Source organism: Gymnogyps californianus, chromosome 18, assembly GCF_018139145.2.
Source record: "Gymnogyps californianus isolate 813 chromosome 18, ASM1813914v2, whole genome shotgun sequence".
Taxonomy (NCBI): domain Eukaryota; kingdom Metazoa; phylum Chordata; class Aves; order Accipitriformes; family Cathartidae; genus Gymnogyps; species Gymnogyps californianus.
In genome coordinates, this window is record NC_059488.1 from 11042200 (window position 1) to 11055057 (window position 12858).

Below are 12858 nucleotides of genomic sequence, written 5' to 3' on the forward strand. Positions count from 1 at the left end.
TTTATTGTATTAAATTTGTACCTTCATATTTTTCCAGGCTTTGTGCCCAATAATGAAGCAAAAGAGAAAGGTATACTTTCCAACTAACTCGTGCAGCACTTGAGGCACCAAATACACAATATACAATTCTAGAACTAGACATGTTTCAGGAAATAGAGGAGTACATGTGGAATGGGAAACTCAAATAGGTCTAAGTATAATAGAGGGATACTAGTTATGGTAACTCCTCAGCTATGCTGAAATAAGAGGCAAATGGTAACTCCTCAGCTATGCTGAAATAAGAGGCAAATGGAGACTTCACAACCCTAACAGCTGTGACTTGGGTTTGGAAAAAATGTAATGGATGAAAAAATAATATTCTAAGTGACATAGTTCTGAATTAATGGAAGTTTGGTAGATAGTATATTCAGTCTCTTCAGTAACGACTTCTGTTGAGAATTTGTAAATTGGGTTAAATAGTTGGTTTCTGTCTTACACACACACAGTTACTGCCTGCTCTGATTTTAACCTGTATTTGTTTCTTCATGGGAAGTTAACAAATCTTCAGTAGCAATAATAATTATTCTAGATCCTGAAAGTTACCACTACCGAAACATCTTGGTGTATTTATGCTTACTCTCTGTGTTCATTTAGAGTGTCAGAAGACGTACACAATATTTGTATAAATGCATACTTTGTAAATAGAGCACTCCTATTTGATGAAGTGCAGCTGGTGTACATAGAACCAGCTTGGCTAACCTGGTAAATTGGCTAGATGAGTTTCAGTTAATTGAAGTTTTATGAAATGGTTTATACTAAGATGATCTTTAATTATGTCAGTGTTTCTAGATTAAAGTTTTCTTGTGTGGACAAAACAAACAGTTGTTATTAGGTGAAATTATCGTTATTCGGAGGGTTTGTGATATTTATTTCTGAGGTTAAATGCCTGTGGTTTATAAACTCTGTCCTGAACTTCAACTTGTACAGTCTGTCCAAAGTTTCCTGTCAGAAAAAACAGTTGATAAAAGTTACTTGTCCTTAAAGAGCCTTTCTCCTAATCCTGCTTTACTAACTATTGTATAATTGGAAGCATTCTGGCTTGGAGCATGTCAGCAGTGATGTTCTGCAACTTTGTGTGTAACTTACTCTGAATGGCATTATGGAATTGGAGGCTTTGGTAGAGAGGCGTAAAAGCTGGGTACCGAATTCGTAGGTAGCAGAAGGTGTCCGTATGCCCAAGGTTGGGCATAAACTTAGCTCACAGTGTTCAGCTCAATCCTTCTGTAAAAGTCCTGCAAATGTGAAATTGGCAGTTCCCTCTAATTTATTTATAGATCAAATGAATAGTTATTGCTGTATGTATTTATGAGGTTCATGTCATGAAGGTTTTAAAAAGACTGTGAAACAAAAAGTGGAGAGCATAGATGCAGAAGGGGGAACATTAAATTTGCATAGGTCGCCTTCGCTTGACTTAAAGTATTTTTTCTCATGGCTAGACCTTGCAGCTTGCTGCTGTGTTGGGCAAAGCTGCTGAAGTCATGGGGCTGCCCCTCTCATGGGATGGAAGGTTGTGGCCTTAGAATCAGAGCTGTTGCAGCATCTTTAAGGAATGAAATATGCAGCTTCCTCAGAAGTAGAATGATAAGCAAAGTCTCATGAAGTAGACATTCAGAAGCATCTGTTTGTAGAATATTTATTCATGTTGTGAACCAAATCGCAGTAAGTAACATATACAGTGTTTATAGTTGCTCTCAATAAGCTAGTAATTGAATTATCAGCTAAAGACTTAAAGATTAGACACGATGTCTTTGGAAGAGGGGTGTAGAAGCAAGCCTAATTTGATTATTGCAGCAAATCCATTTTCTGTTCATTGTGAGTTGAAGCAAATAGCCTGATGGTTCAGAACTTCTTATGCTCTTTCTGTTACAAAGATAGCTGCTGGTGTTTGATGTATTAACTCTTTTGTGAGACATGATACCACAGAGAGGAAACAGAAAATGAATGTGTTAAATTGTCATAAACCCCCAAGCTAATGAATTGATTTGATACTGTTTATTCTACTAGAACTCAAAGTGATTAACTGAATAAATGTTTAAGTTTGAATCTTTAATTTGTCTATAAATATGTATAGTAATTAATGAGGAGGCAAGAAGTAATCTTGAGAGTCACCTTGGGCAGAGAATAAGCATGCATGATGCATTCTTGGGAACCAGAAATGTAATTATGGTATCTAACCTCTGCCACCAAGTGGCAGTTGGATTTCACTGCCTATCATTGGCCCCATCTGGAGGAGGTCTGGCTGCAAAGCTGCACTGCTTATCAGCAGGCCAACATTGTCACTGTTTCAAGGGAAGGTCATTGTGCCTAAGGGAAAGACAAAAGCACAAATATTCTTTATGCAAAATTAGACCTGGAGTTTCAGAAGTTTTCCCAGCACAAAACAAACATCAGCCTGCATGTGTGACTCTGTATCTGAAGTTGACAGCTACTGTTTTCTGCTTGAAACTTAGCTTTGAGGAGCAGTGTTCAGTATTTTGCCCAGTGCAAGGTACAGACCCAACCTAAAAAGGTGGTGGGGTGGAGATGGAAGAATGTTTCTTGTTGATGTCTGACTATTGAAATGGATAAGGACAGACCAACTTGTAAAACTGTCTCAGAGGATTAATCATTTATCTACTACCACTTCTCTAAAAAGTATTTATTTATTTATGTATAATACATAACTATGTGTTTAAAATGAAGAACATACATAAAATAGAAAACAAAAGCAAATGGAAAGAAGAGAATGGAATTAAGGATATACCGCAGGAGTTGTTATACTAATGGATCATTTGTATATGTATACATTTATTATAGATCCACTATAGGTAGCAGTGGCAGAACTTAATATAATGGTTAATGTAGGTGTTGTCACCACTATGTGTGTAGTTGTAGCGTGACAACGCTAAAAAAAAAAAAAGTTGACTTTTGTTTCCAAGTGACATTACAGCTAGATTATATGACATGGTAAGAGTTGATTCATTTCTGTCCCTCACAAAAGTGGTGGAGGTGTAAATATTGAATTAGAGTAGCAAAAACAGTCATGCTTTTCAACAGAACAGTAAAATTGCTGATTAGATAAAGTCCCAGAATAATCTGAACAATTCTGGGACTTGCCATATGTTACAAAACCACTGACTAATATGAAAGGCATGATGTATATTCTGTATTTAAATACCTCACATTAAATCAGTTAGGTTTTATAGGCCTATAGGTGTAAAGTACCTATGTATTATGTTATTCTTGAACAGTATTTGGGCTAAATAAGAGTACAGCAGGATATAGGATAAAGTTTTTGCTCACCAGCAATGTAAATGTATTCTTCTGAGGGGGCTACAGGGAATTGCTTAGGCACATGGGACAGCTTCTTGCAGTGAAAATGGGTGTGCAGATTCTCTGGGAATTACAGGATTCCATTAAACTGGAGCGAACCTGTTGTAGGGCACATTCATGTCTTATCCTGGGTGAGGAAATACTATTGCACAATGCTGCTTCTTTCCACCAGAATTCCTGTATGCCCTCTGTTCCATACATAATTCAGATGCAATACATAATTAAAGGACTATAAAGCCGCACTTACTTTCGTATATTTAAATCACTTGGTGAGCCAGAGATGGTGTTTGCCTTGTCTGTGCTTTTGCTTTGCCTTTTTCTATAGTTTGTTGAAACAGTGGGGACCATAGCCTGATCAGTCAGAAGCTATTGAGAACCACTACCAAAATGCTAATCAGTACTAACTGATTGTCAGGATTAGTATTATATTAGAAAAAAGTATAACTATATAACAAAGTCTAATTAATTTGCAGTTGATGCTAGAAAATATCAGTGTCTTCTGCAGATACTCACTGCCTCTGTTAGCAACATCTTTGTAAAGTATAGCCTTTTCAAAGGAAAAAATTCCTAACTTGTTTTCCTTTTGAAGCATACAGATCTCACAGTAACAATAAAAAAAACTCTGCCTTGCATTGTCTAGACTAGCACACTTCCTAGGAATAGTATATGTGTAGCAAATGAGTGTGTATGAGATCTGTTATCTCATACAAGTCTGCAAGAAAGACTGGCTTACAAATGGAATAAAAAGGGAAAAAAAAAATTAGTCTTGAACTTTCTCACTGTTCCTTTCTGTTCTGGATTTCTTTTCTTTAGAGCAGTAGTTTCTGACTGGATCACATGATAGTATTTCCAGTACTTCCAGTGCTATAATGTGCTCTATGTGGAAAGTATTTCTTAGGTGCCCTGGGCCCTTTTGTTTCAAACATTGGACGTGTAACATTTTATATATTTAATCACCATCAAGCAGAGTGTTTGGATACAAGCTATTTAGAGCGACTGACTGTGCTATTGCAACCCACTCAGGGCCCTGAGGGAGACCTATGAACAGAAAGAAGTCTCAGATTTCTTTGAGCAATTCAGTATTGCCAAATACCTTGGTTTGTTATGGCTGCTGGGTTATGGGATGGAGAAGTATTGGGAAGATCTGTTCAGAGAACATTGTGTTAAAAAAGATCTGTTTAGAGATTCAGGAGAGTATTCAGGAAAATGCTGCTTCTCTCTGCTCTGAGCACCGGAACTGTGAAGAAAACATAACTTATGTTGAGCAGGAGGTAGAAACTGATATCTGAAACATCCTTCAAAAACAGAAATTAAAACTAACATCCTTTTACAGCTCATGGCAGAGCCTCTTCTTTAGTTGAATGAGTTACCGTTTACAGCAATTTTAATGAAGGACCTCCTGGCAAAAAGACTAAATTGTAACATCTCCAAACCTTCGTGTTACAGATAAAACAGTGTGTCCCTCAAAATCCATACTGCTCAGTTAAACCTTCCTAGCATGTTTTGTGATGGGGATACATAGTCTTTGATAGTCCACATTAAGCCTTTTCCATTATATGTTGATAACATTTAGTTCCTTCGACTTACGGGATGTTTTCTCTTCTGAACTTTCCACCTTTCCCCCCACCCTACTTGTGGGTGCAAACAACCAACCAAAAGCATTACTCTGTCACTTGGCACCTCTCAAGAGCTCCACTACTCAGAATTTGCATGAATGCTCCTGAAAACAGTATCGTGCCAGGGTTGATTACAACACCAAGCCATTGGTCCGGTACACAGGCTGCTGTTGTACTGCAGTCATCGGCCTGCCCAGTTCTGTGACCTGCCTTGCTTTATGGTGTGGATAACCAGTCCATCCTTGAGGACCTTCTGTCTCTGAGGTTAAGTACCTATGCTTAGCCCATTGCTTATCCCAGCCTGCAGTAACTGAGGCGTTTTTCTGACAGGTCATTACAAACAGGATTTCACAGGATGATTATCTCCAGCAGAGGGACTCTCACTTTATTCTTTTTTTTTCTTTTTCCCACTTTGCTTATGACACCTCCATCTGTTTGCTGTTCTGTGCTTGTATCGTTGCTGTGAAAAAATAAAATGCAACCACATCTTTTCTTCTCTCTAAAGACAGATGACATAAAAGTTCCCTCAAAGCTTGCATCATCTAGTGTTTTTATCTCATTGGACAGATGTTATTCAGGACTTACTCCCTCTCTCCCTAGTTTTTTTGACCTTTGGCAATCTCACGGTCATCACAATCTGCTGAAATGTGAAAGGACTGAGCTTCCTAGCAGCATGCTCTCTGTGGGCCTGAACCAAAGCCTGCTGTAATTGCTAGTTATCTTTAATTACTTCATTGGGCTTTGAGTCAGATGGTAAGTGTAGAAGACACGTAGTAACTAGCAATCTCTCTGGCTTCTTCTGGCACTTTGACTGCTACCTGTTGTCCCATGAATACCTCAAAACTTCTTTGTTACTTTTCTTCTAATCTTCCATTTTAATATCTCTGCTTTATGTTCCACAAGTTAAAGCTGCAAACACCTCTTTGATGTGATTTCTGTGCACTCCAACGCTTTCCCTTGCTCTCCACAGAAATTCTGTCTCCACTGGGCTCCATGTAGAATGGGAGCACAAGAAATCCTGTCTGGGCTTGGAACTTCGGGGGCTCACTTCTCTGTGCTGAAATTACAGGTTTGTACACTCTGAATGGAAGAACTGGCTTGGCCTCCTCACACACACAAATAAATAAATTACACATCTAACTATATGGAGTCCCAAACCTGCTTTTGACTGGTTTCTTTTTCCTTTGTCCCCACTTCTTTCTTTCCTTTTTCCTCCTCGCTACTGGGAGACCATTAGGGAGCTAGGGAAGAAGAGTGCCATGCTTCTGTGATTAATCTTTAGTGACTGAAGGTTGGGGATGACTCTAAGAACTACTTTCCTTTCCCCCCCCCCCCCCCCCCCCATAAACAGTAACTGCTGTGGTATTGCTTTTCAAGCAGGGAAGCCACTATTGCCCAGCCTTTCAACTGGGATGAATTCATCTGCTTCTCTGCTCCCTCATTGTATTTGCCCATGAATTAATACTTGTATGTTATGATACCAACCTTGTATAATGCAGTAAAAGCCTGGAATTGGGAAAATGTGCAGTCTGACAACAAAGTGTAAGCCTCCCAATATGTTGCCATACTTCAGCCCCTACCTCTGCTTTGGGAACAGTTGTCCTGTAGAGAAACAAGCTGGGTAGCACCGAGAAAATGCACAGGCTGAGTGCTTCTCTTCTGTCAGCAGGTTATTTTTCTCTTAAATGTTAGTTTTACTTTTCGTGTTTGTTTTAAATAAGATCCCTTGTAGAAGAAAGGTACTGTATTCAGAAACAGAGAGACTGAAGAATCTACAGAAAAAGCCATTTCTATATCCATGAGTTTGTACCGCCTTTCCCTGTGTCTCAGTTCTTCAGCAGCAGGGACTAATCTTAATGATTCTGCACTGACGGAGAATTTTGAGTGTGTATTCTGTTTTCCGAAGAGGATCCTTAAAGAGCGTGATGTGGATTGTGGAATGTTTTACTTTTTATGTAGCTACATGTAATTGTTCTTGAGCTGCCTTTTACCTAAGCAATTCACATTAGTTTAAGCACTTGCAATTGCTGAGTTAATATTCTTGATCATATTAACAACATCTGTTTTGGGAGTTATTGCATTTGCAGTTACGCATGCAAAGCAGAGGGGGAGTACTCTCTTGTGGAACTGTGCTGATGAGTGATTGGGTAGCAGCAGTAACCTCTTAACCCTGTGGAAATGCAACCGCAACAGCATACCTAATCATGTACTCATCTAAGTGAGTTTGTGTGACATGAATGAAAGTTTTGTGGAGAGGGACAGGCATTTCTGTTATGTTTAGCACGGGGTAGTCTACATCCTCCTCCTCGACATTTTAGTTTGCAAAAAATTGTAAGTTTTTCTTGTCATAATTGCTTTTGTGCCTTATTACCTGTGATTCTCTATGCCAGTATACACAGTGACTGTTCTGTGTTGTGCTCAACTTTATCTGTTTTGGTTTGGTTTTCAGGATATGAGTATATTTTCTTTTCTATATGATGGTGGTATAGTGGGCTACAAAGGGGAGGGGTCATTTAGGGCTAAGTCAGTATATCTTTTTGCATAAATTGTTACTCAGTTGCATATGCTATAGCTGCCGATCTCAAAGACTAGTCCTGAAGCAGGGTATTCTGGAAGGGCACTGTGTTAGGAAAGGAGGTGCCATGTTTTCTATCTGTATTACCTTGAAAGGAGTACATTGCTATTGCATTGCTATAGAGCAGCATAATTCAGAGCATTATATGAAAAGTGTAATGGTCAGAGGAGACACAATAACAGCTCTATCAAATATTGATAAAGTAGGATTATTAATTAGAGCAGGGGCATAGGATTAAAATGTCCCTTGAGTTTCATTCCCCATTTTATGTGAGAGTGCGGTTTTGCGGTCAGAGAGTGGGAAGCTCAGGACAACTGGAATCTTTTCTCATCTCTTCAATGTGTTTGCTTAATGTCCTTAGTGTTTCAGCAGATATATAATACTATTGACCGGAATTCATAGAATTATGATATGCTCCTATGGTGGCACTGCTGAGAGTGAACTTTACAAGGATCTTTCTGTTAATGTAGCTTAGTCTGATTTGTAGCTCATAAAAAAGAAAAACACCTCTGAACATGATGATAATTTGCAGTCCTGTTGTCCTGGAGTCTCATCCTCCTTCGAAGACATACATGCTTTTGTGAGATGGTGAAAACACTGGATCAGTACCATGGAGCAGAGAGCGTATGCCATTGGACCGCTTGGCCCTCTAGTGCAGTGGAAGATAACATTTTGCTTTTGACGGTGTGTATAGTGCTGAACTAAATAGATATCAAAGCAAAGAGTATGAATTGAATTTCCCAGTTACACAGCCCTTGTTTAAAAAGAAGCTTTCAAATATCTCACACTTGAAAAAGACATTGCAGGTTAGAAATGAGATTTCCTTTTAGAACAAAGCCCTGATCTGCATTACTAATAACAGCTGAGGTCATTAAAATAGAAAGAATTTCCCTTTGAATTTCTTTTGAACAGTATCTGCATTCTCTGCGTCACTGGTGTTAGCTTTTCTTTTCCCACAGTTTTGATCTGCCAGGACAGTGCAGTAAGGATTTGTTTTCCTCTTTAGGTTCTTCCTGGTTCTAATATTCTACCTAGAAGAAGTGTTTTAGACCTATTATAATCATACAGGTTCTGTAAATTCATTCTTCCATTCCTATGCACAAAGTGCGCGTTCTTGCCATCCCTCAGTATGTGTCTGTCTCTGCCAGTAGCATTTTAACATTCCCTGTGTGCTTCAGGGCTTTTTTAACTGATAAAACTCTCCAATCTAAAGCATCTTCTCTTTTTCTTTTTCTCCCCAGCATCCCCCCCCCCCCCGCCCCCCTTTTGAGTGTTTCCCTGCTCTCCCTGGAGCCATTAGATGTTCTGACTGTGCACTTCAGGAGATCAATATGCTTTTGGTATTCAGAGGCATTATCATTCTGAGACTGTACGACTAGTATGTATGCATCCTATTAACATCTGCTCAAAATTCCCAACATCCCACCACAGCTAACAGAGAATGACCGTTTTGTCCTTGGTCAGGCTCTGTGGATCGGATGCGTGACACCTGGCTTGTTGTCGGACGGATTCCATTTCACTCTTTACTTTGTTTTGACCTTATTTCAACCCTGGAAGCTCAGTTTCAGCTGAAGATGGATGAATGAATTGGGAAGCATTGTGTCCACTGCTACCGTGGTAATTCCTGTGTGTTACTGCCCAAATAAGTTATTTGGTTCCTAAATTGTAGGAACTTGTTCTGACCTAAGAGTGAGATTCTATCAGCTCACAAGGATGTACTTGTAATTGAAGTACCATTTCTGTAAAGCAATAGAAAAAGACAAGAGATCAAGTCCTCTGCTGGGCAGAATCAGCAAATCACTGTCCTTACTGGCTAATTTAATGGAGAATTATGAGCTTTAAAGTCATGGAAGGGGGATAAACTGTGGCTTTGACTTCAGTGTTAACTCCAGTGGATATTTGGTGGTGGGAATATAAAGTGTCAGCTTTATGATTTTAACAGAAATTGCCAATAGGGTTAAGTTACTGAGGGGAAATAAACAAGGACATTGGAGTTAATTATATATCAGTGTTGAAGTTAATAGCCTGGAGTGGATTCACTATTTTAAAATCATGTCTGAAGGACATAACCTCTTACTGAATGGGAAGAAACTGTTTCAAGGTAGAAAAACAATGTGTTGACATTCCTGGCTTTCTCCTGTGCATTTTGGTTGCTTTTGTTTTCTCATTCATGTACTCCAGAAAGTTGATTGCTATAATAAGAGGTGCTGGATTGTTGACGTGTAGTGGGCACTCTTGAAGGCTACTTAGGGTTAACTCTGACTAACAAGAAAAATTCAAAGTAATCATTAGCTCATTCAAGATTTCAGGGAAATGGCTGTATGATTCCCCAAGTTATAAGAGGAAATGTTGTAACAGCCCATACAGTTGACAGTATTGCAAGTTGACTTTTTACCTTTCAAAGTGAAATGAAGCTGTGAAATCTCAGAAATACTGGGTGCTGTGTAGTGATTAATCTCCATGTTACATTGTCTGGCCTGAATCAAAGGAAATGCAGAAGCAAAGGGAACCTATGTTTTAACAAGCTCTACAGAGAGGTAGAAATGGAATTGAAGAAATTTTCATTTAGTCTCATATAGTACAAGTGACAGTGTTTTGTCATTTTCTCAGAATGCACACATCTAAAGAGATTTTCTCCTTGCTTCTTGGATTCCGTTTTCTCCAGAGTAGTTGCCCTGCTGACCTTCTGGGAAGTGAGACTAGCAGAAATATGCAAAGTCCCTTGGTTCAGAGTCATGCATTAAAAAGGCTTCAGGATCAAATGGAGTTTAAATCTTCAGCCAAAGATTTTTTTTTGAAAAGCACTGATAGGCCCTCGTGGAACATCTGTGACTCACTGAACGTACAGGTTAGCAAAGCTAAAGATCCAGAGATCGATTCATACACCATGGAGTGAAATTAAATTTCTGCAACTGTTCTACTATTACGGGAAGCTCAGCCATCTATACTTTGGCCTGCCTTCTGGTCACAGATACAAAAAAGGAAATTTTTCTGAAGTCATGTGCTGTAATAGAAAGAGGGGGACCTAAAGCTGAGTTGGAAGCAGAAAGATTCATCATTTGCCCAGATAGTATAGCTAGGCTGGCATATGCAGTCACTCTCAAAGCAAATGAGAATTAAATTGTCAGGTTTGTGACTTCTGTCTCATAAAGCATTCAAGCATAATAAATGATGCCGACAAACTGGCCTTGGCGTGGAAACTGCTTTAAAGATACAAGATGCTGCTTCTTACTGGGGTGTATGTATAGGGTTGACTTAGTTGCAATAGAGTTTCTCAGGGATAAAATGGATAGTGTTCCAATAAGCTGTCAATTATTATGTTTCTTTCCAGAAATGATATGTATAATTGGTGAATGGCAAGGCTGGATTGGCATTAGACATCTGATTTAAAGTATTAGAATTCTCTCCATGTTTCTTCCCATAGTTCTTGGGAAGTTTCTAGATCCGTCCAATTGAATATTTTGTATACAACCTCGTAAGAAGCCTTATATGTCTCTCATCAGAGAGAGATGCTTTGGTGCTTATTCTTGCTCTTACTGAAACAATCGTAATCCTGCTGAAGCTACCATTCTGCTTTTACCAGGATTTACGAGTGCTCTATTCCTATGGTTGTGTTCAGAAGTAGGTTGGAAAAGTTTAAAACGGTTCCCTATGTGTTTGCTTCAATCTGCTGAGGTCACTTTCTACTGTAATTTTTTGAGTGCTCGTGTGAATATGGACTCCTGCTTCAGACTTTGCTGCTGCTGCTTCCCCTTCCTGCACCTGAGGACTTTGGCAATACAGTCACAGGACTGATTGCTCTTGAATTCCAGCATGAGCAACAGAGGCCCTCAGCTTAAAAATGCTCCATATAGTAGAGTGCACAGTCAAACACCTAGAACTGCACCATTCCCGCTGATTCAGTGTTTTGTCATCACAGTTGATGTAGTGCGCAGCCAGACTTGAGTATCACATCTCCTTTTGCACATTGTAGCAGGAAAGCCATATTGACCTTGTGCAATGCGATGTATTGTGTATATGAAAGTTGATTATATTGTAGTTGGACTTCTTGATTATAAGTCAAGATTATAGACTGTGTTTTAATTCAGCATGCTATAAAAGCTTCGTTTTTCTTTTTTTCAGAGGCCATTGAGCAGATTTTGTTTCAGACATATTGATGAACTCCGGTGGACATTCAGCACACCAGTTAGCAGAGCTAAAGATTCAAACACTTGTGTTGCAGATCAATATCACCTTTTGCAGAAGCTCAGCAGGAGCTTGGTTTGCCTGCTGTTGCAAGACATGAAGTAGAAAATGTGCATTAACCATGCTCCCTAAGAGAAGTGGAACAAACTAGAGCTTCCCTCAGGGCAGAGAGAAGTGCTGAAGCCCTAAAAACCTCCACCTGCCCTTGCCTCTGGTCCAGTTATGCAGTTAGAAGCAAACAAGGATATTTTTCAGAAGCAGACATGAGGGATTAGGCCTGATTTAAGTCTGCAAGGATCATAGAATTAAGGTGGGCATATCTTTTGAGTTTATTTTGTACTATGTCTTTGAAATAAAGTTTGATTTGAGATTACTGATATCTTAAGACCTGTAACTGATCACTCATAAACCTTCACTATTCTGAAGTTGGGAAAATGCTTGGTATATTGGTACAATTCACCTGTTGCATTTACCATAACTGATGTTAAGCTGTCTTCGGCAGGTAATGTATATTTCCATAACATAGGTCCCTAGTGCTTGATTTTAGTTTGCAGTAATGCAGCAGTACTAATAGAGAATGAGAGCATTAACTAATATGGGATTGTCTCTCAGCTCAGGTTGTTCTGATCTGACATTAGTGCTGCCAAAGTAGTAGTAATGTAGTTGGTCATCGTCAAAACCTTTCTATGCCAGAAGGAAATAGTCAGGAGTACAAGTATATATGCTTATTAAGTTAAATTTGCTGACTTAGATGATATTTTCTTTTCTTAAAGAGGGGTCTACACATACAGAGCAGGTCTGGAAGAATTGTTGCCAGTGTGGTGACAAGTTAATTATTCAAGTCCTAATTATGAAACAAATTCAGTGTTATTTAGACACTGGGATGAAGCACCATTGGAAGACCATGAGAACAAGCTTGAATGCTGTTAACAATTATGTAAAGATCTGTATTTGTCCTTCTTAAAGGTTTGTTAAGCAAACTGGCAAATGGATGGCGATGGAAATACCAGGATTTAACATCTCAGCAAAATGAAATGTCTGCCCACATGCCAGCACGTGCTGCAGTAATCCTTGCAAGGCTGCCAGATCCTCTTATCCAAGTGATAGCAGATCCAGCAACTTTTGCACACG